The 20,861-nt window shown below is 69.0% G+C and overlaps 1 protein-coding gene across 1 annotated transcript in view; it reads left to right on the forward strand.

Annotated features, from left to right (window-relative positions):
* Positions 1-8,037: 8,037 nt before the first annotated feature.
* LOC138064140 (zinc finger protein 532-like) overlaps positions 8,038-20,861 on the forward strand; it is a 71,757-nt gene continuing 58,933 nt past the window's right edge. Inside the window, exon 1 of the mRNA XM_068925363.1 lies at positions 8,038-8,143. The gene's annotated coding sequence lies outside the window, so the exon portion shown is untranslated. The remainder of the gene's footprint in view (positions 8,144-20,861) is intronic.

Here is a 20,861-nt window from a genome sequence, read left to right on the forward strand (position 1 = left end):
CCCCCCTAACTGCCATGGGTGCCCTGCGGCTGAGGAGTCCTTCCGGAGCCCAGGGCTGCAGCGAGGTCAGCGGCTCACACAGCTTGTGTCTGCGTCCCTGCCTGCAGTCCTTGGCTACGGTGGCAGCGGGCACGCAGGATGCCTTATGCATGCAGCCCTCAGTGGAGGCCTTTCAACTGTGGCTAGGCCAGGAAAGCCCGGCCAGGGCACGGCAACTTCAGTTTCAGCCTGGGTGAATTTTGCCAAGAAGTCTGCAATGGAGATCTGCTAAAATAGCTCAGCTAGTCTGTCTGTCACCAGGGTGAACGCAAACCTCACTTCTATAAATAGTGCATCAGGAAAAGCGAACGAAGGACGTGCTCAGAAAACCATAGCAATTTCATACTGCTGGTAGAATGACTTAAGGGGCCTTCTCACATCTGCTCTGGGTGATTCCCTAGACAGAGGCTATTTTCCTGTCCATGGCATGGCTCTCCCAGGGAGACGTCCCTAGTACAGGCGTGAGTTACACCATTGCAGTCTCCTCGGCTGTTTTTGCTAGTTGATGTTTAGGGCCTTACAGACTGGTTTGTAGCTGCAGAAATAAAGGAGATACAGAAAGAGATGAGAGCTGAGAAGTGTTTCTGTGGCAGAGTCCACTTCAGTTACAGTGAACGCACAGGAAGAGCAGGTTGCACACAGCGGCAGCAGCACTGGGAATCCTGGGCCCACCCTGGCAGGGCAGCCGGCCGCAGCGCTGCCAGCTCCCTTCGGCCAAGGACTGCCTCGCTGCGTGCCAGCCGAGGCCTCCCGGCCAGCCCCGTTCCCATCCAGGCCAGTTCCCCTCTCTGCCTCGGCTCCAGCCCCTCCTGAAGCCTTGCGGATGAAGGCTGCCGCTGTTTTCAGCCTGTCCCCTGAGTAACATGGTTTAACTGCCTTTGTACGCGGGCGAAAAGCAGGCTGCCTTTCACAGTTGTCACTTACCAGGTCTGTGACTGCTGATAGTTCAAAGACCTATTTCAGAGATGCTGTGACCTCTTTAGCGTGGCATTATGCTAATATCTCTCAGTATGCTTTTGAAAAGCAGAGTATTGTCTATAAATCCTTTACTTATGGAACCATTTTAAGGCCACACTCTTTGCTAAGCAAGTGTGATGTCTTTGAATAATGGCTAGTTTGCTCAGCCTTGTTAACAACCAGAAAAAAAGAATTATTAAGCCCTGTCAAATCCTCCGGGCTTTGTGTTATATCTGAATTCAACATCTCTTCTATAGACAATTAAAAATCTTCTGCGTCTCTTATTGTGCAAGACTTTATCTTATTCTGTTGTTTTCCAGGACTTAACATCCTGAGAATTATTAGGATTTCTCACTCTTCATACTATTTTTGGCATTGTACATTTTCACTTTGTAGCTAGTGATTTTTTTTTCTGCAAATGAGTGATAAGAGTTAATGACTTCTACATAGTCATTAGCTTTTGTCCTGTGTTTTCTTTAAACTTTGGGGAGATTGCCTGTTGCGGACGTTTTGTTCCATAGCTATGGGCAGTGTTTGCTGGAGGGCAGAAGTACAGGTTATGCAGCGGTTATGGAATGACTTGAAGGTGGTCCACCTGTGTAGAGTGCCCTAATATTTCTATCCTCACATTCTCCCCTGCCCTGAGACTGTGTCCACTTCTTTTAGTTTGTGTCTCCTTACTGTGCTTTCTTCCTTTCCTCCTCCTCCTCCTGTTTCTTTGAAAGACAGAGGATTCTCCAAACCAGTTGTAATGCAGGGAGAAGGCCAAGACAAACGTAGTTAATGTACAATGTAGTTAAGAAGGGGTTTCAATATATTTCTCACTTTCTGACCATAATTCTCATTCAGTATCATTTTCAAATACAAATATATTTCAAATATATTTATAGGTTATATTTTCCCTGTGCAGGTTTCACCACCGTTTGTTGTGGTCTGCACTTACATTTAAACTATGTGCAAAACTTCTGAGCCAGGTGCTAGTTTGGTCAGTAACTGCCCTTATTAGAAGCAATAGAGATAAGTTGGGTGCAAATATGCTTAAGTCCTGTAAGCCTGCTAGCTGCTCAGTATACACCCCGACCTGTGAAGGCAGCAAGAGGGACCCTTGAGAGAGGTAACTGCCGAAGGGGCGGAAGTGTCCCTCTCAGACAGGGGAGACAAGAGGACCTCCCCCAGCTGTGCGTTCCCCTGTTCTGCCTGCTTTTGTGCCTTTCCACTCTGAGTCAGCGGTGACTAACAGCTGCTGGTCCTGAAAATAGCTGATGGCTTTTCAGTAACCAGGAGAAAGTCATGAACAGTCATACTTGGTAGTTTTCATAGCGTGACCAGACCCTAGACAAAATCTGCTGGGCTTGAAGAGATCAGCAATGAATCCAGTGATTTATCATCTCTAAAGGAAAAATGGCTCTACTTTTCATGTTGTAACGTAGGTATTACCACAAAATTAGCAGGTAGTTGGACAATTTGCAGGTTAAATATCATCTTGCTTCCTAAATCAAGCAGCTATTCATACATTTACATAAGTGTGATATTTGTTAATCCCTAATGAGTGGGATAAAAGCCATTTGACTACCCACCAGTTTAAAACCAAATTGTAAACCGTATCTATTAAATAGTAAGACCTCTCTGATAAGACCATAGCTTACGCTTCAAGGCTTAGGAGACAGAATACATTTGTACACATTCTGCGCATTTTCTATTACCATATTTTTGCGAGTACTGAAAATTCCCTGCTCTTTTTCTGAGATAATTCAAATGGGCCCCAAGCTCAATTGCTTTTGCAGTATATTCTTGGCAAGGATTACCAAATTATGCTTCAAAGGTCCCGTAGAATTGGCGTATATTTGAATAATTTTTGTTTAAAAATGAAAGTTTAAAAACCAAGTAATTAGTCTTCTGTTTATTTATTTATATATTGGAAGACCAATCTCACTGTATTTTGTATTTGTTCTGCTTAAACAGATTTGGCTGATGTACTTTTCTGTTTCCAATTCTGTCAAAGGTCAGCAACTGTGCATCTTATTCTAATAGGTGCAAAAGGGATAGGGTATTGTAGCCATGGAAAACAGTTCCTTACACGATTAGCTTCTCTAAAACGCTGTCTTCACTGAGGTTCCCGATCCTACCCAAATTCTCCCCAGTTCAGCTCCACATGCTGACTCTGCTAGGGTGACCCCAGGCACCTTGCAGCAGATGTTGTGCCACAGATGCTGCAGTTGTTCCATGGGCAGCTTGTAACACTGGCGCAGGGAGCCTGCAAAGTCCTCACCTTGGCACTGGAAGCAGAGCTACTTTTTCTGGCTTTTCCTTGGTTGAAATGATACAAACAACTCAGACGTCCATTAACCAAAAAAAAAAAAAAATTGAATGTTGGAAAGGTGTGGGGCCAGCGTTAAGCAATGGGACCTCATTTATATCTACATATAAGGTGTCTAAACCACTTTCTGGATCTAGGCCCAACAAAGGGCTTAGTTTAGCTGCCTAAATCTGCATAGCATCCTTGAAAATGTTGCTAAGCCTCCTTCTGAAAAATGAAAGGTAGATCCTGGGCAGGCATCATCTGTTCTCTGCAGTGCACATGACTTATAATGGATTTAACTTGCAGCAGGGGAGGGAGACTAAAGGCAGACGGAAAAATGCCTCACAGTCCTAACAGGGAGCCTGAATTCCTGAGGCACGGATGTCTGTGAAGACACCCGAGGCGACAGGCTGCAGATGGAGTAGAAGAGCACACGGCTCATGCCTGCACACCTCAGGAGGGTGTGTTAGCCAGCAGGCGATAGCGGGCTCTCACCCGCTCCTGAGAACACGGCCCCATGGAGCAGTGCAATATTCCTTGGGCCACAGACGGGCAGTCACTCACGGTGTCCAGACTACACTAACACTTGTTACATTACTGATATGAAGCATTCAGTGGCGTGGACCCAAAACCCACGCCTCGCTTGCACTGGGAGGTGCTGGGGTCATGGTTTCTTTCTCTCCTTGCTCCATTTGACACAGCAATACAAGCACAAAAGCAAAGCACACCTGCCAGAGTATCTTTCCTGTCTAGTATGTTGTAGGAGCTAGGAAATGCAAGTTTGAATATTGCAAGGGAGCAAACCTGACTCCCCTGAATCCTGGGAATACCCCTAGCTACGGAGTATTTGGGAGAATGACTTCTAACGATGCTTTGTGTGTGTGCAGCTGCTGCTGTTGCCATGCTGCAAGGATGCCAGCTGGAGTGGTGGTCCCTTCAGCTCAGCTACAGGCCAGCGCTGCTTCTGAACAGTGCCAAAGCTCAGGAGTGAGACAGGAATTAATACAACCCCCTAGGGTTAGCTGATGGTTGTGTAGGAGTTCAGAGAATTACAGATTAGATTCAGGCATCTAGAGTGAGAATTAGGTGATATTTAACTCCTGTGTCCTCCTGCGGGGCTAGTCTTGGCTGTAAATCAGAGCCCTGGAGTCTACAAGGTGGCCAGGTGCCAAAATGCTAAAGCACTTTGATAAACACGTTGCATGAAAAATTTTTAGGTTTCAGGGTGCTCTTGTGCTATCTTAAGCTATCTTAAAAGAAGTTATTCACAATCTAAAATTTGTCAATGTAGAGGCAAGTTTGTGTGTGTCCGTCATACATTTGTTCATGTCTTTGAATAAGTCTCGTACTTCTTCTAGAAGCGATCCCAGAGCTTCCCGCTCAAAATATAACATGACAATTACTTTAGTAAGCAAGAAAGGAAACTAGTTTGCCAGGAAAATACCTAGAGAACAATCATTTGGGCATCTGAAACAGGGAAGTTTAGTTTTAAGCATTTTTTTAAAATACTGACTTTTTAAGTATAGTGTTAAAGAAAAGTATCCTTGCATTCTTAATGATGATTAAAGGAAAAATAGAAGTATTATAGAAAAAGAACTGCAGGCTTCCACTGTGCTCTTGTGGATAGCATGATACAAGAAATTTTCAGGTGAAAATCTAAAAAAGCAACTGAATTTGACAGATACTATTAAGTATTTGCCAGAAGTTGTAGTTATTGCTCAGAAAAGAAATTTAGGATTGCAAATACAGAATATATGTTTTATCCTTTTTGCTTAAACTAAGGATGTTTCACCAGCCAGGAGGGAAATGTTATTTTATTGAGTAACAGAACAAACAAAAATGGGAGAGCACAAAAAGGATATCACTTATTCTGAAAGCAAAGAAATTAAATGTAAATTGGCTTCATTTTTAATTGTGTAAATGCACTTGCAAAACCATTTTTGGCCCTAGCATATTTTTGATTTGTAAAAGCTATGTTTTCAGTTGTTTCTATTTGATGCAACTAAAACTGATTTCAATACAGAAAGTAGGAAGAATACACCAGGCTTTGGAGATCTGGATTGCGAGAGTCTTAAAATCTTTTTAAAAATAAATCATTAAGAAGTTATTATTGCGCACAAATACAGCATTTACTGCACCATCAAAGGGAGAATGTCTTGAACTGGAGCACTCCTTCCTGCAGGCCGCTGAGAATAGCAGGCTGCGTTGGTCTTTTTTCAGGAAAAAGGAAAGGTTAAAAATTGACAGTTCCTGGGAGAATTAAATTTATAGTATGTGACCTAATAGCAAAGTGCACTTCATCAGTGCAGGTGACAAAACATTCCCCGTCTCAGTGCTGTCCTGGAGTCTAACCGGCATACGCTCGAGGTTTCATTAGTCGCTGTAGGGGCTCTCCATAGCAGGGACAACAGGGTCAGAGCTAGTTCCCAGCCCCTGCGAAGAAGCCGATGGAGAAAACAGAGTAATCTCGAAAAATAAGAATTCCTTCTACCACTGGTTCTAAGGATGATATGCCACGGTAGTGGCATCTGGGGGGGCAGGACCCCGGGGGGGGGCAGGATCCCTGAGGGGAGGGCAGGACCTGGGGGGGGCAGGACCCCGGGGGGGGGCAGGATCCCTGAGGGGAGGGCAGGATCTGGGGGGGGGCAGGACCCCGGCGGGGGGGGGCAGGATCCCTGAGGGGAGGGCAGGATCTGGGGGGGGCAGAACCCCGGGGGGGGGGGGGCAGGATCCCTGAGGGGAGGGCAGGATCTGGGGGGGGCAGGACCCCGGGGGGGGGCAGGATCCCTGAGGGGAGGGCAGGATCTGGGGGGGGGCAGGACCCCGGCGGGGGGGGCAGGATCCCTGAGGGGAGGGCAGGACCTGGGGGGGGCAGGACCCCGGCGGGGGGGGGCAGGATCCCTGAGGGGAGGGCAGGGTCTGGGGGGGGCAGGACCCCGGGGGGGGGCAGGATCCCTGAGGGGAGGGCAGGACCTGGGGGGGGCAGGACCCCGGCGGGGGGGGCAGGATCCCTGAGGGGAGGGCAGGACCTGGGGGGGGCAGAACCCCGGGGGGGGGCAGGATCCCTGAGGGGAGGGCAGGACCTGGGGGGGGCAGGACCCCGGCGGGGGGGGGCAGGATCCCTGAGGGGAGGGCAGGAACTGGGGGGGGCAGGACCCCGGCGGGGGGGGGCAGGATCCCTGAGGGGAGGGCAGGATCTGGGGGGGGCAGGACCCCGGGGGGGGGCAGGATCCCTGAGGGGAGGGCAGGACCCGGGGGGGGCATGACCCCGGGGGGGGGCAGGATCCCTGAGGGGAGGGCAGGACCCGGGGGGGGCAGGACCCCGGCGGGGGGGGGCAGGATCCCTGAGGGGAGGGCAGGACCTGGGGGGGGCAGGACCCCGGCGGGGGGGGGCAGGATCCCTGAGGGGAGGGCAGGAACTGGGGGGGGCAGGACCCCGGCGGGGGGGGGCAGGATCCCTGAGGGGAGGGCAGGATCTGGGGGGGGCAGGACCCCGGGGGGGGGCAGGATCCCTGAGGGGAGGGCAGGACCCGGGGGGGGCATGACCCCGGGGGGGGGCAGGATCCCTGAGGGGAGGGCAGGATCTGGGGGGGGCAGGACCCCGGCGGGGGGGGGCAGGATCCCTGAGGGGAGGGCAGGATCTGGGGGGGGCAGGACCCCGGGGGGGGGCAGGATCCCTGAGGGGAGGGCAGGACCCGGGGGGGGCAGGACCCCGGCGGGGGGGGGCAGGATCCCTGAGGGGAGGGCAGGATCTGGGGGGGGCAGGACCCCGGGGGGGGCAGGATCCCTGAGGGGAGGGCAGGATCTGGGGGGGGGGCAGGACCCCGGGGGGGGGCAGGATCCCTGAGGGGAGGGCAGGATCTGGGGGGGGCAGGACCCCGGGGGGGCAGGATCCCTGAGGGGAGGGCAGGATCTGGGGGGGGCAGGACCCCGGGGGGGGCAGGATCCCTGAGGGGAGGGCAGGATCTGGGGGGGGCAGGACCCGGGGGGGGGGGCAGGATCCCTGAGGGGAGGGCAGGATCTGGGGGGGGCAGGACTCGGCGGGGGGGCAGGATCCCTGAGGGGAGGGCAGGGTCTGGGGGGGGGCATGACCCCGGGGGGGGGAGGCAGGACCTCGGTGTGGGGGGCCGGAGCCCGGGGGGGGGCAGGACCCCGGGGGGGGGGCGGAGACGGGGTGGAGGAGACAGGACCCCGGCGGGGGGACCGAAGCCGGGGGGGCAGGACCCCGGTGGGGGGGCGGAGACGGGGGGGGCAGGCAGGACCCCGGGGGGGGGGGGCCGGAGACGGGGGGGGCAGGACCCCGCGGGGGGGGCGGATACGGGGGGGCAGGACCCCGGCGGGGGGGGCCGGAGCCGGGGGGGCAGGACCCCGCGGGGGGGGCCGGAGCCGGGGGGGGCAGGCAGGACCCCGGTGGGGGGGCCGGAGCCGGGGGGGAGGCAGGACCCCGGTGGGGGGGCCGGAGACCGGGGGGGGCGGGGGGGGCCGGAGACCGGGGGGGGGCAGGACCCCGCGGGGGGGGCCGGAGCCGGGGGGGGCCGCCAGGAGCCGCGCTGCCGGGGCCCCGGGGCGGGGGGGGGGCCGGTCGGGCGGCAGGGGGCGGCGGGCGGGGGGCTGCCGCGCTCCAGCCCCCGCGGCCGCTCTTCCCCGGGCGGCCGGGCGCAGGAGGCCGCGACCCCCGCCCTGCCCGGCGTCCGTGCCAGCCCGAGGCGCCCCCTCCCCTCCGCCTCGCTCATCGCGCTCTCTGCCGTTATGTTCAACCATCTTGCACCCAGGCCCCTCCGCAGGCCGCCGAGGCAGCGCAGACCGCGGCCGGGCCCGCCCGACGCCCGGCGGAGGCGGCCGCAGCAGGTGTGTTTGCATGGGGGGGCGCCGTCTGCATGCCCTGGGGGCCTGCCCGCCCCCCGCCCCCCGCCCCCCGCCCCGCCCGGCCCCCCAGCCCGGCGGCCGGACACCGCCGAGCCCCCGCCGCCGCCCCTCGGCCTCCCCCCGCCGCCGCGCAGGGCCCGGGCGGCCGCGGCCCCTTCCCGCGGAGCGCGGCGGGGGGGGGGGGGGGGCGGAGGGCACCGGGCCCCGGCGGGGGCGGCGGTGCGGGCGCAGGGGGTGCCGGCTCTCAGCCGCGGCCCTCACGGCGGCCGGGGTGCGGGAGCGTGGGCTCCAGAGCAGCTGGGGTGCCCGAGCATGGGCTCCAGGGGCGGCGGGGGTGTCCGAGCGTGGGCTCAGGGGCAGCTGGGGTGCCCAAGCGTGGGCTCCGGGGGTGGCCAGGGTGTCCAAGCGTGGGCTACACGGACAGCCGGCCTGCTCAAGCGTCACCTCCGGTATGGCCAAGGAGCCGTAGCCTGAGCATTGGCTCCTAGGGCGACCAGAGAGCCTAACCGTGGCCTCCTGGGGCAGCCGTGCTGTACAAGCATGGGCTTCTGGGGTGGCCGGCGATGGGCCGTGCTGGGGCCGGCGTGCCTGAGCCCAAGCCTGAGAGCGGGCTCCTGGGTCCCCGGTGATGGGCTGTGCTGGGGCCGGCGTGCCTGAGCCCGAGCCCGAGAGCGGGCTCCTGGGTCCCCAGTGATGGGCCGTGCTGGGGCCGGCGTGCCTGAGCCCGAGCCCGAGAGCGGGCTCCTGGGTCCCCGGTGATGGGCCGTGCTGGGGCCGGCGTGCCTGAGCCCAAGCCTGAGAGCGGGCTCCTGGGTCCCCGGTGATGGGCTGTGCTGGGGCCGGCGTGCCTGAGCCCGAGCCCGAGAGCGGGCTCCTGGGTCCCCAGTGATGGGCCGTGCTGGGGCCGGCGTGCCTGAGCCCGAGCCCGAGAGCGGGCTCCTGGGTCCCCGGCGATGGGCCGTGCTGGGGCCGGCGTGCCTGAGCCCGAGCCCGAGAGCGGGCTACTGGGTCCCTAGTGATGGGCCGTGCTGGGGCCAGCGTGCCTGAGCCCGAGCCCGAGAGCGGGCTCCTGGGTCCCCGGTGATGGGCCGTGCTGGGGCCGGCGTGCCTGAGCCCGAGCCCGGGAGCGGGCTCCTGGGTCCCCGGCGATGGGCCGTGCTGGGGCCGGCGTGCCTGAGCCCGAGAGCGGGCTGCTGGGTCCCTAGTGATGGGCCGTGCTGGGGCCGGCGTGCCTGAGCCCGAGCCCGGGAGCGGGCTCCTGGGTCCCCAGTGATGGGCCGTGCTGGGGCCAGCGTGCCTGAGCCCGAGCCCGAGAGCGGGCTCCTGGGTCCCTAGTGATGGGCCGTGCTGGGGCCGGCGTGCCTGAGCCCGAGCCCGAGAGCGGGCTCCTGGGTCCCCGGCGATGGGCCGTGCTGGGGCCGGCGTGCCTGAGCCCGAGCCCGAGAGCAGGCTCCTGGGTCCCCGGTGATGGGCCGTGCTGGGGCCGGCGTGCCTGAGCCCGAGCCCGAGAGCGGGCTCCTGGGTCCCTAGTGATGGGCCGTGCTGGGGCCGGCGTGCCTGAGCCCGAGCCCGAGAGCGGGCTCCTGGGTCCCCGGTGATGGGCCGTGCTGGGGCCGGCGTGCCTGAGCCCGAGCCCGAGAGCGGGCTCCTGGGTCCCTAGTGATGGGCTGTGCTGGGGCCGGCGTGCCTGAGCCCGAGCCCGGGAGCGGGCTCCTGGGTCCCCGGCGATGGGCCGTGCTGGGGCCGGCGTGCCTGAGCCCGAGCCCGAGAGCGGGCTCCTGGGTCCCCGGCGATGGGCCGTGCTGGGGCCGGCGTGCCTGAGCCCGAGCCCGGGAGCGGGCTCCTGGGTCCCTAGTGATGGGCCGTGCTGGGGCCGGCGTGCCTGAGCCCGAGCTCGGGAGCGGGCTCCTGGGTCCCCAGTGATGGGCCGTGCTGGGGCCGGCGTGCCTGAGCCCGAGCCCGAGAGCGGGCTCCTGGGTCCCCAGTGATGGGCCGTGCTGGGGCCGGCGTGCCTGAGCCCGAACCCGGGAGCGGGCTCCTGGGTCCCCAGTGATGGGCCGTGCTGGGGCCGGCGTGCCTGAGCCCGAGCCCGAGAGCGGGCTCCTGGGTCCCTAGTGATGGGCCGTGCTGGGGCCGGCGTGCCTGAGCCCGAGCCCGAGAGCGGGCTCCTGGGTCCCCGGTGATGGGCCGTGCTGGGGCCGGCGTGCCTGAGCCCGAGCCCGGGAGCGGGCTCCTGGGTCCCCGGCGATGGGCCGTGCTGGGGCCGGCGTGCCTGAGCCCGAGCCCGAGAGTGGGCTCCTGGGTCCCCGGCGATGGGCCGTGCTGGGGCCAGCGTGCCTGAGCCCGAGCCCGAGAGCGGGCTCCTGGGTCCCCGGTGATGGGCCGTGCTGGGGCCGGCATGCCTGAGCCCGAGCCCGAGAGCGGGCTCCTGGGTCCCCGGCGATGGGCCGTGCTGGGGCCGGCGTGCCTGAGCCCGAGCCCGAGAGCGGGCTCCTGGGTCCCCGGCGATGGGCCGTGCTGGGGCCGGCGTGCCTGAGCCCGAGCCCGAGAGCGGGCTACTGGGTCCCTAGTGATGGGCCGTGCTGGGGCCGGCGTGCCTGAGCCCGAGCCCGAGAGCGGGCTCCTGGGTCCCCAGTGATGGGCCGTGCTGGGGCCGGCGTGCCTGAGCCCGAGAGCGGGCTGCTGGGTCCCTAGTGATGGGCCGTGCTGGGGCCGGCGTGCCTGAGCCCGAGCCCGGGAGCGGGCTCCTGGGTCCCCAGTGATGGGCCGTGCTGGGGCCAGCGTGCCTGAGCCCGAGCCCGAGAGCGGGCTCCTGGGTCCCTAGTGATGGGCCGTGCTGGGGCCGGCGTGCCTGAGCCCGAGCCCGAGAGCGGGCTCCTGGGTCCCCGGCGATGGGCCGTGCTGGGGCCGGCGTGCCTGAGCCCGAGCCCGAGAGCAGGCTCCTGGGTCCCCGGTGATGGGCCGTGCTGGGGCCGGCGTGCCTGAGCCCGAGCCCGAGAGCGGGCTCCTGGGTCCCTAGTGATGGGCCGTGCTGGGGCCGGCGTGCCTGAGCCCGAGCCCGAGAGCGGGCTCCTGGGTCCCCGGCGATGGGCCGTGCTGGGGCCGGCGTGCCTGAGCCCGAGCCCGAGAGCGGGCTCCTGGGTCCCCGGTGATGGGCCGTGCTGGGGCCGGCGTGCCTGAGCCCGAGCCCGGGAGCGGGCTCCTGGGTCCCCGGCGATGGGCCGTGCTGGGGCCGGCGTGCCTGAGCCCGAGCCCGAGAGCGGGCTCCTGGGTCCCTAGTGATGGGCCGTGCTGGGGCCGGCGTGCCTGAGCCCGAGCCCGAGAGCGGGCTCCTGGGTCCCCAGTGATGGGCCGTGCTGGGGCCGGCGTGCCTGAGCCCGAGCCCGAGAGCGGGCTCCTGGGTCCCCAGTGATGGGCCGTGCTGGGGCCGGCGTGCCTGAGCCCGAACCCGGGAGCGGGCTCCTGGGTCCCCAGTGATGGGCCGTGCTGGGGCCGGCGTGCCTGAGCCCGAGCCCGGGAGCGGGCTCCTGGGTCCCCAGCGATGGGCCGTGCTGGGGCCGGCGTGCCTGAGCCCGAGCCCGAGAGTGGGCTCCTGGGTCCCCGGCGATGGGCCGTGCTGGGGCCAGCGTGCCTGAGCCCGAGCCCGAGAGCGGGCTCCTGGGTCCCCGGCGATGGGCCGTGCTGGGGCCGGCGTGCCTGAGCCCGAGCCCGGGAGCGGGCTCCTGGGTCCCCGGCGATGGGCCGTGCTGGGGCCGGCGTGCCTGAGCCCGAGCCCGAGAGCGGGCTCCTGGGTCCCCGGCGATGGGCCGTGCTGGGGCCGGCGTGCCTGAGCCCGAGCCCGAGAGCGGGCTCCTGGGTCGCTAGTGATGGGCCGTGCTGGGGCCGGCGTGCCTGAGCCCGAGCCCGAGAGCGGGCTCCTGGGTCCCTAGTGATGGGCCGTGCTGGGGCCGGCGTGCCTGAGCCCGAGCCCGAGAGCGGGCTCCTGGGTCCCCGGCGATGGGCCGTGCTGGGGCCGGCGTGCCTGAGCCCGAGCCCGGAAGCGGGCTCCTGGGTCCCCGGCAATGGGCCGTGCTGGGTCCGGCGTGCCTGAGCCCGAGCCCGGGAGCGGGCTCCTGGGTCCCCGGTGATGGGCCGTGCTGCGGCCAGCGTGCCTGAGCCCGAGCCCGAGAGCGGGCTCCTGGGTCCCCGGCGATGGGCCGTGCTGGGGCCGGCGTGCCTGAGCCCGAGCCCGAGAGCGGGCTCCTGGGTCCCCGGTGATGGGCCGTGCTGGGGCCGGCGTGCCTGAGCCCGAGCCCGGGAGCGGGCTCCTGGGTCCCCGGCGATGGGCTGTGCTGGGGCCGGCGTGCCTGAGCCCGAGCCCGAGAGCGGGCTCCTGGGTCGCTAGTGATGGGCCGTGCTGGGGCCGGCGTGCCTGAGCCCGAGCCCGGGAGCGGGCTCCTGGGTCCCCAGTGATGGGCCGTGCTGGGGCCGGCGTGCCTGAGCCCGAGCCCGAGAGCGGGCTCCTGGGTCCCCGGCGATGGGCCGTGCTGGGGCCGGCGTGCCTGAGCCCGAGCCCGGGAGCGGGCTCCTGGGTCCCCGGTGATGGGCCGTGCTGGGGCCGGCGTGCCTGAGCCCGAGCCCGAGAGCGGGCTCCTGGGTCCCCGGTGATGGGCCGTGCTGGGGCCGGCGTGCCTGAGCCCGAGCCCGAGAGCGGGCTCCTGGGTCCCCGGTGATGGGCCGTGCTGGGGCCGGCGTGCCTGAGCCCGAGCCCGAGAGCGGGCTCCTGGGTCCCCGGTGATGGGCTGTGCTGGGGCCGGCGTGCCTGAGCCCGAGCCCGGGAGCGGGCTCCTGGGTCCCCGGCGATGGGCCGTGCTGGGGCCGGCGTGCCTGAGCCCGAGAGCGGGCTGCTGGGTCCCTAGTGATGGGCCGTGCTGGGGCCGGCGTGCCTGAGCCCAAGCCCGAGAGCGGGCTCCTGGGTCCCCGGTGATGGGCCGTGCTGGGGCCGGCGTGCCTGAGCCCGAGCCCGAGAGCGGGCTCCTGGGTCCCCGGTGATGGGCTGTGCTGGGGCCGGCGTGCCTGAGCCCGAGCCCGGGAGCGGGCTCCTGGGTCCCCGGTGATGGGCCGTGCTGGGGCCGGCGTGCCTGAGCCCGAGCCCGAGAGCGGGCTCCTGGGTCGCTAGTGATGGGCCGTGCTGGGGCCGGCGTGCCTGAGCCCGAGCCCGGGAGCGGGCTCCTGGGTCCCCGGCGATGGGCCGTGCTGGGGCCGGCGTGCCTGAGCCCGAGCCCGAGAGCGGGCTCCTGGGTCCCCGGCGATGGGCCGTGCTGGGGCCGGCGTGCCTGAGCCCGAGCCCGGGAGCGGGCTCCTGGGTCCCCGGTGATGGGCCGTGCTGGGGCCGGCGTGCCTGAGCCCGAGCCCGAGAGCGGGCTCCTGGGTCGCTAGTGATGGGCCGTGCTGGGGCCGGCGTGCCTGAGCCCGAGCCCGAGAGCGGGCTCCTGGGTCCCTAGTGATGGGCCGTGCTGGGGCCAGCGTGCCTGAGCCCGAGAGTGGGCTCCTGGGTCCCCGGCGATGGGCCGTGCTGGGGCCGGCGTGCCTGAGCCCGAGCCCAGGAGCGGGCTCCTGGGTCCCCGGCGATGGGCCGTGCTGGGGCCGGCGTTCCTGAGCCCGAGCCCAGGAGCGGGCTCCTGGGTCCCCGGCGATGGGCCGTGCTGGGGCCGGCGTGCCTGAGCCCGAGCCCGAGAGCGGGCTCCTGGGTCCCCGGCGATGGGCCGTGCTGGGGCCGGCGTGCCTGAGCCCGAGCCCGAGAGCGGGCTCCTGGGTCCCCGGCGATGGGCCGTGCTGGGGCCGGCGTGCCTGAGCCCGAGCCCGAGAGCGGGCTCCTGGGTCGCTAGTGATGGGCCGTGCTGGGGCCGGCGTGCCTGAGCCCGAGCCCGAGAGCGGGCTCCTGGGTCCCTAGTGATGGGCCGTGCTGGGGCCGGCGTGCCTGAGCCCGAGCCCGAGAGCGGGCTCCTGGGTCCCCGGCGATGGGCCGTGCTGGGGCCGGCGTGCCTGAGCCCGAGCCCGGAAGCGGGCTCCTGGGTCCCCGGCAATGGGCCGTGCTGGGGCCGGCGTGCCTGAGCCCGAGCCCGGGAGCGGGCTCCTGGGTCCCCGGTGATGGGCCGTGCTGGGGCCGGCGTGCCTGAGCCCGAGCCCGAGAGCGGGCTCCGGGGTCCCCGGCGATGGGCCGTGCTGGGGCCGGCGTGCCTGAGCCCGAGCCCGAGAGCGGGCTCCTGGGTCCCCGGCGATGGGCCGTGCTGGGGCCGGCGTGCCTGAGCCCGAGCCCGAGAGCGGGCTCCTGGGTCGCTAGTGATGGGCCGTGCTGGGGCCGGCGTGCCTGAGCCCGAGCCCGGGAGCGGGCTCCTGGGTCCCCGGTGATGGGCCGTGCTGGGGCCGGCGTGCCTGAGCCCGAGCCCGAGAGCGGGCTCCTGGGTCCCTAGTGATGGGCCGTGCTGGGGCCGGCGTGCCTGAGCCCGAGCCCGGGAGCGGGCTCCTGGGTCCCCGGTGATGGGCCGTGCTGGGGCCGGCGTGCCTGAGCCCGAGCCCGAGAGCGGGCTCCTGGGTCGCTAGTGATGGGCCGTGCTGGGGCCGGCGTGCCTGAGCCCGAGCCCGGGAGCGGGCTCCTGGGTCCCCGGCGATGGGCCGTGCTGGGGCCGGCGTGCCTGAGCCCGAGCCCGAGAGCGGGCTCCTGGGTCCCCGGCGATGGGCCGTGCTGGGGCCGGCGTGCCTGAGCCCGAGCCCGGGAGCGGGCTCCTGGGTCCCCGGTGATGGGCCGTGCTGGGGCCGGCGTGCCTGAGCCCGAGCCCGAGAGCGGGCTCCTGGGTCGCTAGTGATGGGCCGTGCTGGGGCCGGCGTGCCTGAGCCCGAGCCCGAGAGCGGGCTCCTGGGTCGCTAGTGATGGGCCGTGCTGGGGCCAGCGTGCCTGAGCCCGAGAGTGGGCTCCTGGGTCCCCGGCGATGGGCCGTGCTGGGGCCGGCGTGCCTGAGCCCAAGCCCAGGAGCGGGCTCCTGGGTCCCCGGCGATGGGCCGTGCTGGGGCCGGCGTTCCTGAGCCCGAGCCCAGGAGCGGGCTCCTGGGTCCCCGGCGATGGGCCGTGCTGGGGCCGGCGTGCCTGAGCCCGAGCCCGAGAGCGGGCTCCTGGGTCCCCGGCGATGGGCCGTGCTGGGGCCGGCGTGCCTGAGCCCGAGCCCGAGAGCGGGCTCCTGGGTCCCCGGCGATGGGCCGTGCTGGGGCCGGCGTGCCTGAGCCCGAGCCCGAGAGCGGGCTCCTGGGTCGCTAGTGATGGGCCGTGCTGGGGCCGGCGTGCCTGAGCCCGAGCCCGAGAGCGGGCTCCTGGGTCCCTAGTGATGGGCCGTGCTGGGGCCGGCGTGCCTGAGCCCGAGCCCGAGAGCGGGCTCCTGGGTCCCCGGCAATGGGCCGTGCTGGGGCCGGCGTGCCTGAGCCCGAGCCCGGGAGCGGGCTCCTGGGTCCCCGGTGATGGGCCGTGCTGGGGCCGGCGTGCCTGAGCCCGAGCCCGGGAGCGGGCTCCTGGGTCCCCGGTGATGGGCCGTGCTGGGGCCGGCGTGCCTGAGCCCGAGCCCGGGAGCGGGCTCCTGGGTCCCCGGCGATGGGCCGTGCTGGGGCCGGCGTGCCTGAGCCCGAGCCCGAGAGCGGGCTCCTGGGTCCCCGGCGATGGGCCGTGCTGGGGCCGGCGTGCCTGAGCCCGAGCCCGAGAGCGGGCTCCTGGGTCGCTAGTGATGGGCCGTGCTGGGGCCGGCGTGCCTGAGCCCGAGCCCGGGAGCGGGCTCCTGGGTCCCCGGTGATGGGCCGTGCTGGGGCCGGCGTGCCTGAGCCCGAGCCCGAGAGCGGGCTCCTGGGTCCCCGGCGATGGGCCGTGCTGGGGCCGGCGTGCCTGAGCCCGAGCCCGAGAGCGGGCTCCTGGGTCCCCGGCGATGGGCCGTGCTGGGGCCGGCGTGCCTGAGCCCGAGCCCGAGAGCGGGCTCCTGGGTCCCCGGTGATGGGCTGTGCTGGGGCCGGCGTGCCTGAGCCCGAGCCCGGGAGCGGGCTCCTGGGTCCCCGGCGATGGGCCGTGCTGGGGCCGGCGTGCCTGAGCCCGAGCCCGAGAGCGGGCTCCTGGGTCCCCGGTGATGGGCTGTGCTGGGGCCGGCGTGCCTGAGCCCGAGCCCGGGAGCGGGCTCCTGGGTCCCCGGCGATGGGCCGTGCTGGGGCCGGCGTGCCTGAGCCCGAGCCCGGGAGCGGGCTCCTGGGTCCCCGGCGATGGGCCGTGCTGGGGCCGGCGTGCCCGAGCCCGAGCCCGAGAGCGGGCTCCTGGGTCCCCAGTGATGGGCCGTGCTGGGGCCGGCGTGCCCGAGCCCGAGCCCGAGAGCGGGCTCCTGGGTCCCCGGTGATGGGCCGTGCTGGGGCCGGCGTGCCCGAGCCCGAGCCCGAGAGCGGGCTCCTGGGTCCCCGGTGATGGGCCGTGCTGGGGCCGGCGTGCCTGAGCCCGAGCCCGAGAGTGGGCTCCTGGGTCCCCGGCGATGGGCCGTGCTGGGGCCGGCGTACCTGAGCCCGAGCCCGGGAGCGGGCTCCTGGGTCCCCGGCGATGGGCCGTGCTGGGGCCGGCGTGCCTGAGCCCGAGCCCGAGAGCGGGCTCCTGGGTCCCCGGCGATGGGCCGTGCTGGGGCCGGCGTGCCTGAGCCCGAGCCCGGGAGCGGGCTCCTGGGTCCCCAGCGATGGGCCGTGCTGGGGCCGGCGTGCCTGAGCCCGAGCCCGAGAGCGGGCTCCTGGGTCCCCGGCGATGGGCCGTGCTGGGGCCGGCGTGCCTGAGCCCGAGCCCGGGAGCGGGCTCCTGGGTCCCCGGTGATGGGCCGTGCTGGGGCCGGCGTGCCTGAGCCCGAGCCCGAGAGCGGGCTCCTGGGTCGCTAGTGATGGGCCGTGCTGGGGCCGGCGTGCCTGAGCCCGAGCCCAGGAGCGGGCTCCTGGGTCGCTAGTGATGGGCCGTGCTGGGGCCGGCGTGCCTGAGCCCGAGAGTGGGCTCCTGGGTCCCCGGCGATGGGCCGTGCTGGGGCCGGCGTGCCTGAGCCTGAGCCCGAGAGCAGGCTCCTGGGTCCCCGGCGATGGGCCGTGCTGGGGCCGGCGTGCCTGAGCCCAAGCCCAGGAGCGGGCTCCTGGGTCCCCGGCGATGGGCCGTGCTGGGGCCGGCGTGCCTGAGCCCGAGCCCGAGAGCGGGCTCCTGCGTCCCCGGCGATGGGCCGTGCTGGGGCCGGCGTGCCTGAGCCCGAGCCCGAGAGCGGGCTCCTGGGTCCCCGGCGATGGGCCGTGCTGGGGCCAGCGTGCCTGAGCCCGAGAGCGGGCTCCTGGGTCCCCGGTGATGGGCTGTGCTGGGGCCGGCGTGCCTGAGCCCGAGCCCGGGAGCGGGCTCCTGGGTCCCCGGTGATGGGCCGTGCTGGGGCCGGCGTGCCTGAGCCCGAGCCCAGGAGCGGGCTCCTGGGTCCCCGGCGATGGGCCGTGCTGGGGCCGGCGTGCCTGAGCCCGAGCCCGAGAGCGGGCTCCTGGGTCCCCGGCGATGGGCCGTGCTGGGGCCGGCGTGCCTGAGCCCGAGCCCGAGAGCGGGCTCCTGGGTCCCCGGCGATGGGCCGTGCTGGGGCCGGCGTGCCTGAGCCCGAGCCCGAGAGCGGGCTCCTGGGTCCCCAGTGATGGGCCGTGCTGGGGCCGGCGTGCCTGAGCCCGAGCTCGAGAGCGGGCTCCTGGGTCCCCGGTGATGGGCCGTGCTGGGGCCGGCGTGCCTGAGCCCGAGCTCGAGAGCGGGCTCCTGGGTCCCCGGTGATGGGCCGTGCTGGGGCCGGCGTGCCTGAGCCCGAGCCCGGGAGCGGGCTCCTGGGTCGCTAGTGATGGGCCGTGCTGGGGCCGGCGTGCCTGAGCCCAAGCCCGGGAGCGGGCTCCTGGGTCCCCGGTGATGGGCCGTGCTGGGGCCGGCGTGCCTGAGCCCGAGCCCGAGAGCGGGCTCCTGGGTCCCTAGTGATGGGCCGTGCTGGGGCCGGCGTGCCTGAGCCCGAGCCCGAGAGCGGGCTCCTGGGTCCCCGGCGATGGGCCGTGCTGGGGCCGGCGTGCCTGAGCCCGAGCCCGGGAGCGGGCTCCTGGGTCCCCAGTGATGGGCTGTGCTGGGGCCGGCGTGCCTGAGCCCGAGCCCGAGAGCGGGCTCCTGGGTCCCTAGTGATGGGCCGTGCTGGGGCCGGCGTGCCTGAGCCCGAACCCGGGAGCGGGCTCCTGGGTCCCCGGTGATGGGCCGTGCTGGGGCCGGCGTGCCTGAGCCCGAGCCCGGGAGCGCGCTCCTGGGTCCCCAGTGATGGGCCGTGCTGGGGCCGGCGTGCCTGAGCCCGAGCCCGAGAGCGGGCTCCTGGGTCCCCGGCGATGGGCCGTGCTGGGGCCGGCGTGCCTGAGCCCGAGCCCGAGAGCGGGCTCCTGGGTCCCCGGCGATGGGCCGTGCTGGGGCCGGCGTGCCTGAGCCCGAGCCCGAGAGCGGGCTCCTGGGTCCCCGGCGATGGGCCGTGCTGGGGCCGGCGTGCCTGAGCCCGAGCCCGGGAGCGGGCTCCTGGGTCCCTACTGATGGGCCGTGCTGGGGCCGGCGTGCCTGAGCCCGAGCCCGAGAGCGGGCTCCTGGGTCCCCAGTGATGGGCCGTGCTGGGGCCGGCGTGCCTGAGCCCGAGCCCGGGAGCGGGCTCCTGGGTCCCCGGCGATGGGCAGTGCTGGGGCCGGCGTGCCTGAGCCCGAGCCCGAGAGCGGGCTCCTGGGTCCCCGGCGATGGGCCGTGCTGGGGCCGGCGTGCCTGAGCCCGAGCCCGAGAGCGGGCTCCTGGGTCCCCGGCGATGGGCCGTGCTGGGGCCGGCGTGCCTGAGCCCGAGCCCGAGAGCGGGCTCCTGGGTCCCCGGCGATGGGCCGTGCTGGGGCCGGCGTGCCTGAGCTCGCGCCCGAGAGCGGGCTCCTGGGTCCCCGGCGATGGGCCGTGCTGGGGCCGGCGTGCCTGAGCCCGAGCCCGAGAGCGGGCTCCTGGGTCCCTAGTGATGGGCCGTGCTGGGGCCGGCGTGCCTGAGCCCGAGCCCGAGAGCGGGCTCCTGGGTCCCCGGTGATGGGCTGTGCTGGGGCCGGCGTGCCTGAGCCCGAGCCCGGGAGCGGGCTCCTGGGTCCCCGGTGATGGGCCGTGCTGGGGCCGGCGTGCCTGAGCCCGAGCCCGAGAGCGGGCTCCTGGGTCCCCGGCGATGGGCCGTGCTGGGGCCGGCGTGCCTGAGCCCGAGCCCGGGAGCGGGCTCCTGGGTCCCCAGTGATGGGCTGTGCTGGGGCCGGCGTGCCTGAGCCCGAGCCCGAGAGCGGGCTCCTGGGTCGCTAGTGATGGGCCGTGCTGGGGCCGGCGTGCCTGAGCCCGAGCCCGAGAGCGGGCTCCTGGGTCCCCGGCGATGGGCCGTGCTGGGGCCGGCGTGCCTGAGCCCGAGCCCGAGAGCGGGCTCCTGGGTCCCCGGTGATGGGCTGTGCTGGGGCCGGCGTGCCTGAGCCCGAGCCCGGGAGCGGGCTCCTGGGTCCCCAGTGATGGGCTGTGCTGGGGCCGGCGTGCCTGAGCCCGAGCCCGAGAGCGGGCTCCTGGGTCCCCAGTGATGGGCCGTGCTGGGGCCGGCGTGCCTGAGCCCGAACCCGGGAGCGGGCTCCTGGGTCCCCGGTGATGGGCCGTGCTGGGGCCGGCGTGCCTGAGCCCGAGCCCGAGAGCGGGCTCCTGGGTCCCCGGCGATGGGCCGTGCTGGGGCCGGCGTGCCTGAGCCCGAGCCCGAGAGCGGGCTCCTGGGTCCCCGGCGATGGGCCGTGCTGGGGCCGGCGTGCCTGAGCCCGAGCCCGAGAGTGGGCTCCTGGGTCCCCGGCGATGGGCCGTGCTGGGGCCGGCGTGCCTGAGCCCGAGCCCGAGAGTGGGCTCCTGGGTCCCCAGTGATGGGCCGTGCTGGGGCCGGCGTGCCTGAGCCCGAGCCCGGGAGCGGGCTCCTGGGTCGCTAGTGATGGGCCGTGCTGGGGCCGGCGTGCCTGAGCCCGAGCCCGGGAGCGGGCTCCTGGGTCCCCGGTGATGGGCCGTGCTGGGGCCGGCGTGCCTGAGCCCGAGCCCGAGAGCGGGCTCCTGGGTCCCTAGTGATGGGCCGTGCTGGGGCCGGCGTGCCTGAGCCCGAGCCCGGGAGCGGGCTCCTGGGTCCCCGGTGATGGGCCGTGCTGGGGCCGGCGTGCCTGAGCCCGAGCCCGAGAGCGGGCTCCTGGGTCCCCGGTGATGGGCCGTGCTGGGGCCGGCGTGCCTGAGCCCGAGCCCGGGAGCGGGCTCCTGGGTCCCCGGCGATGGGCCGTGCTGGGGCCGGCGTGCCTGAGCCCGAGCCCGGGAGCGGGCTCCTGGGTCCCTACTGATGGGCCGTGCTGGGGCCGGCGTGCCTGAGCCCGAGCCCGAGAGCGGGCTCCTGGGTCCCCGGTGATGGGCCGTGCTGGGGCCGGCGTGCCTGAGCCCGAGCCCGAGAGCGGGCTCCTGGGTCCCCGGTGATGGGCCGTGCTGGGACCGGCGTGCCTGAGCCCGAGCTCGGGAGCGGGCTCCTGGGTCCCCGGCGATGGGCCGTGCTGGGGCCGGCGTGCCTGAGCCCGAGCCCGAGAGCGGGCTCTTGGGGTCCTAGTGATGGGCCGTGCTGGGGCCGGCGTG

This window comes from Struthio camelus, chromosome W (genome assembly GCF_040807025.1).
Source record: "Struthio camelus isolate bStrCam1 chromosome W, bStrCam1.hap1, whole genome shotgun sequence".
Lineage (NCBI taxonomy): Eukaryota > Metazoa > Chordata > Aves > Struthioniformes > Struthionidae > Struthio > Struthio camelus.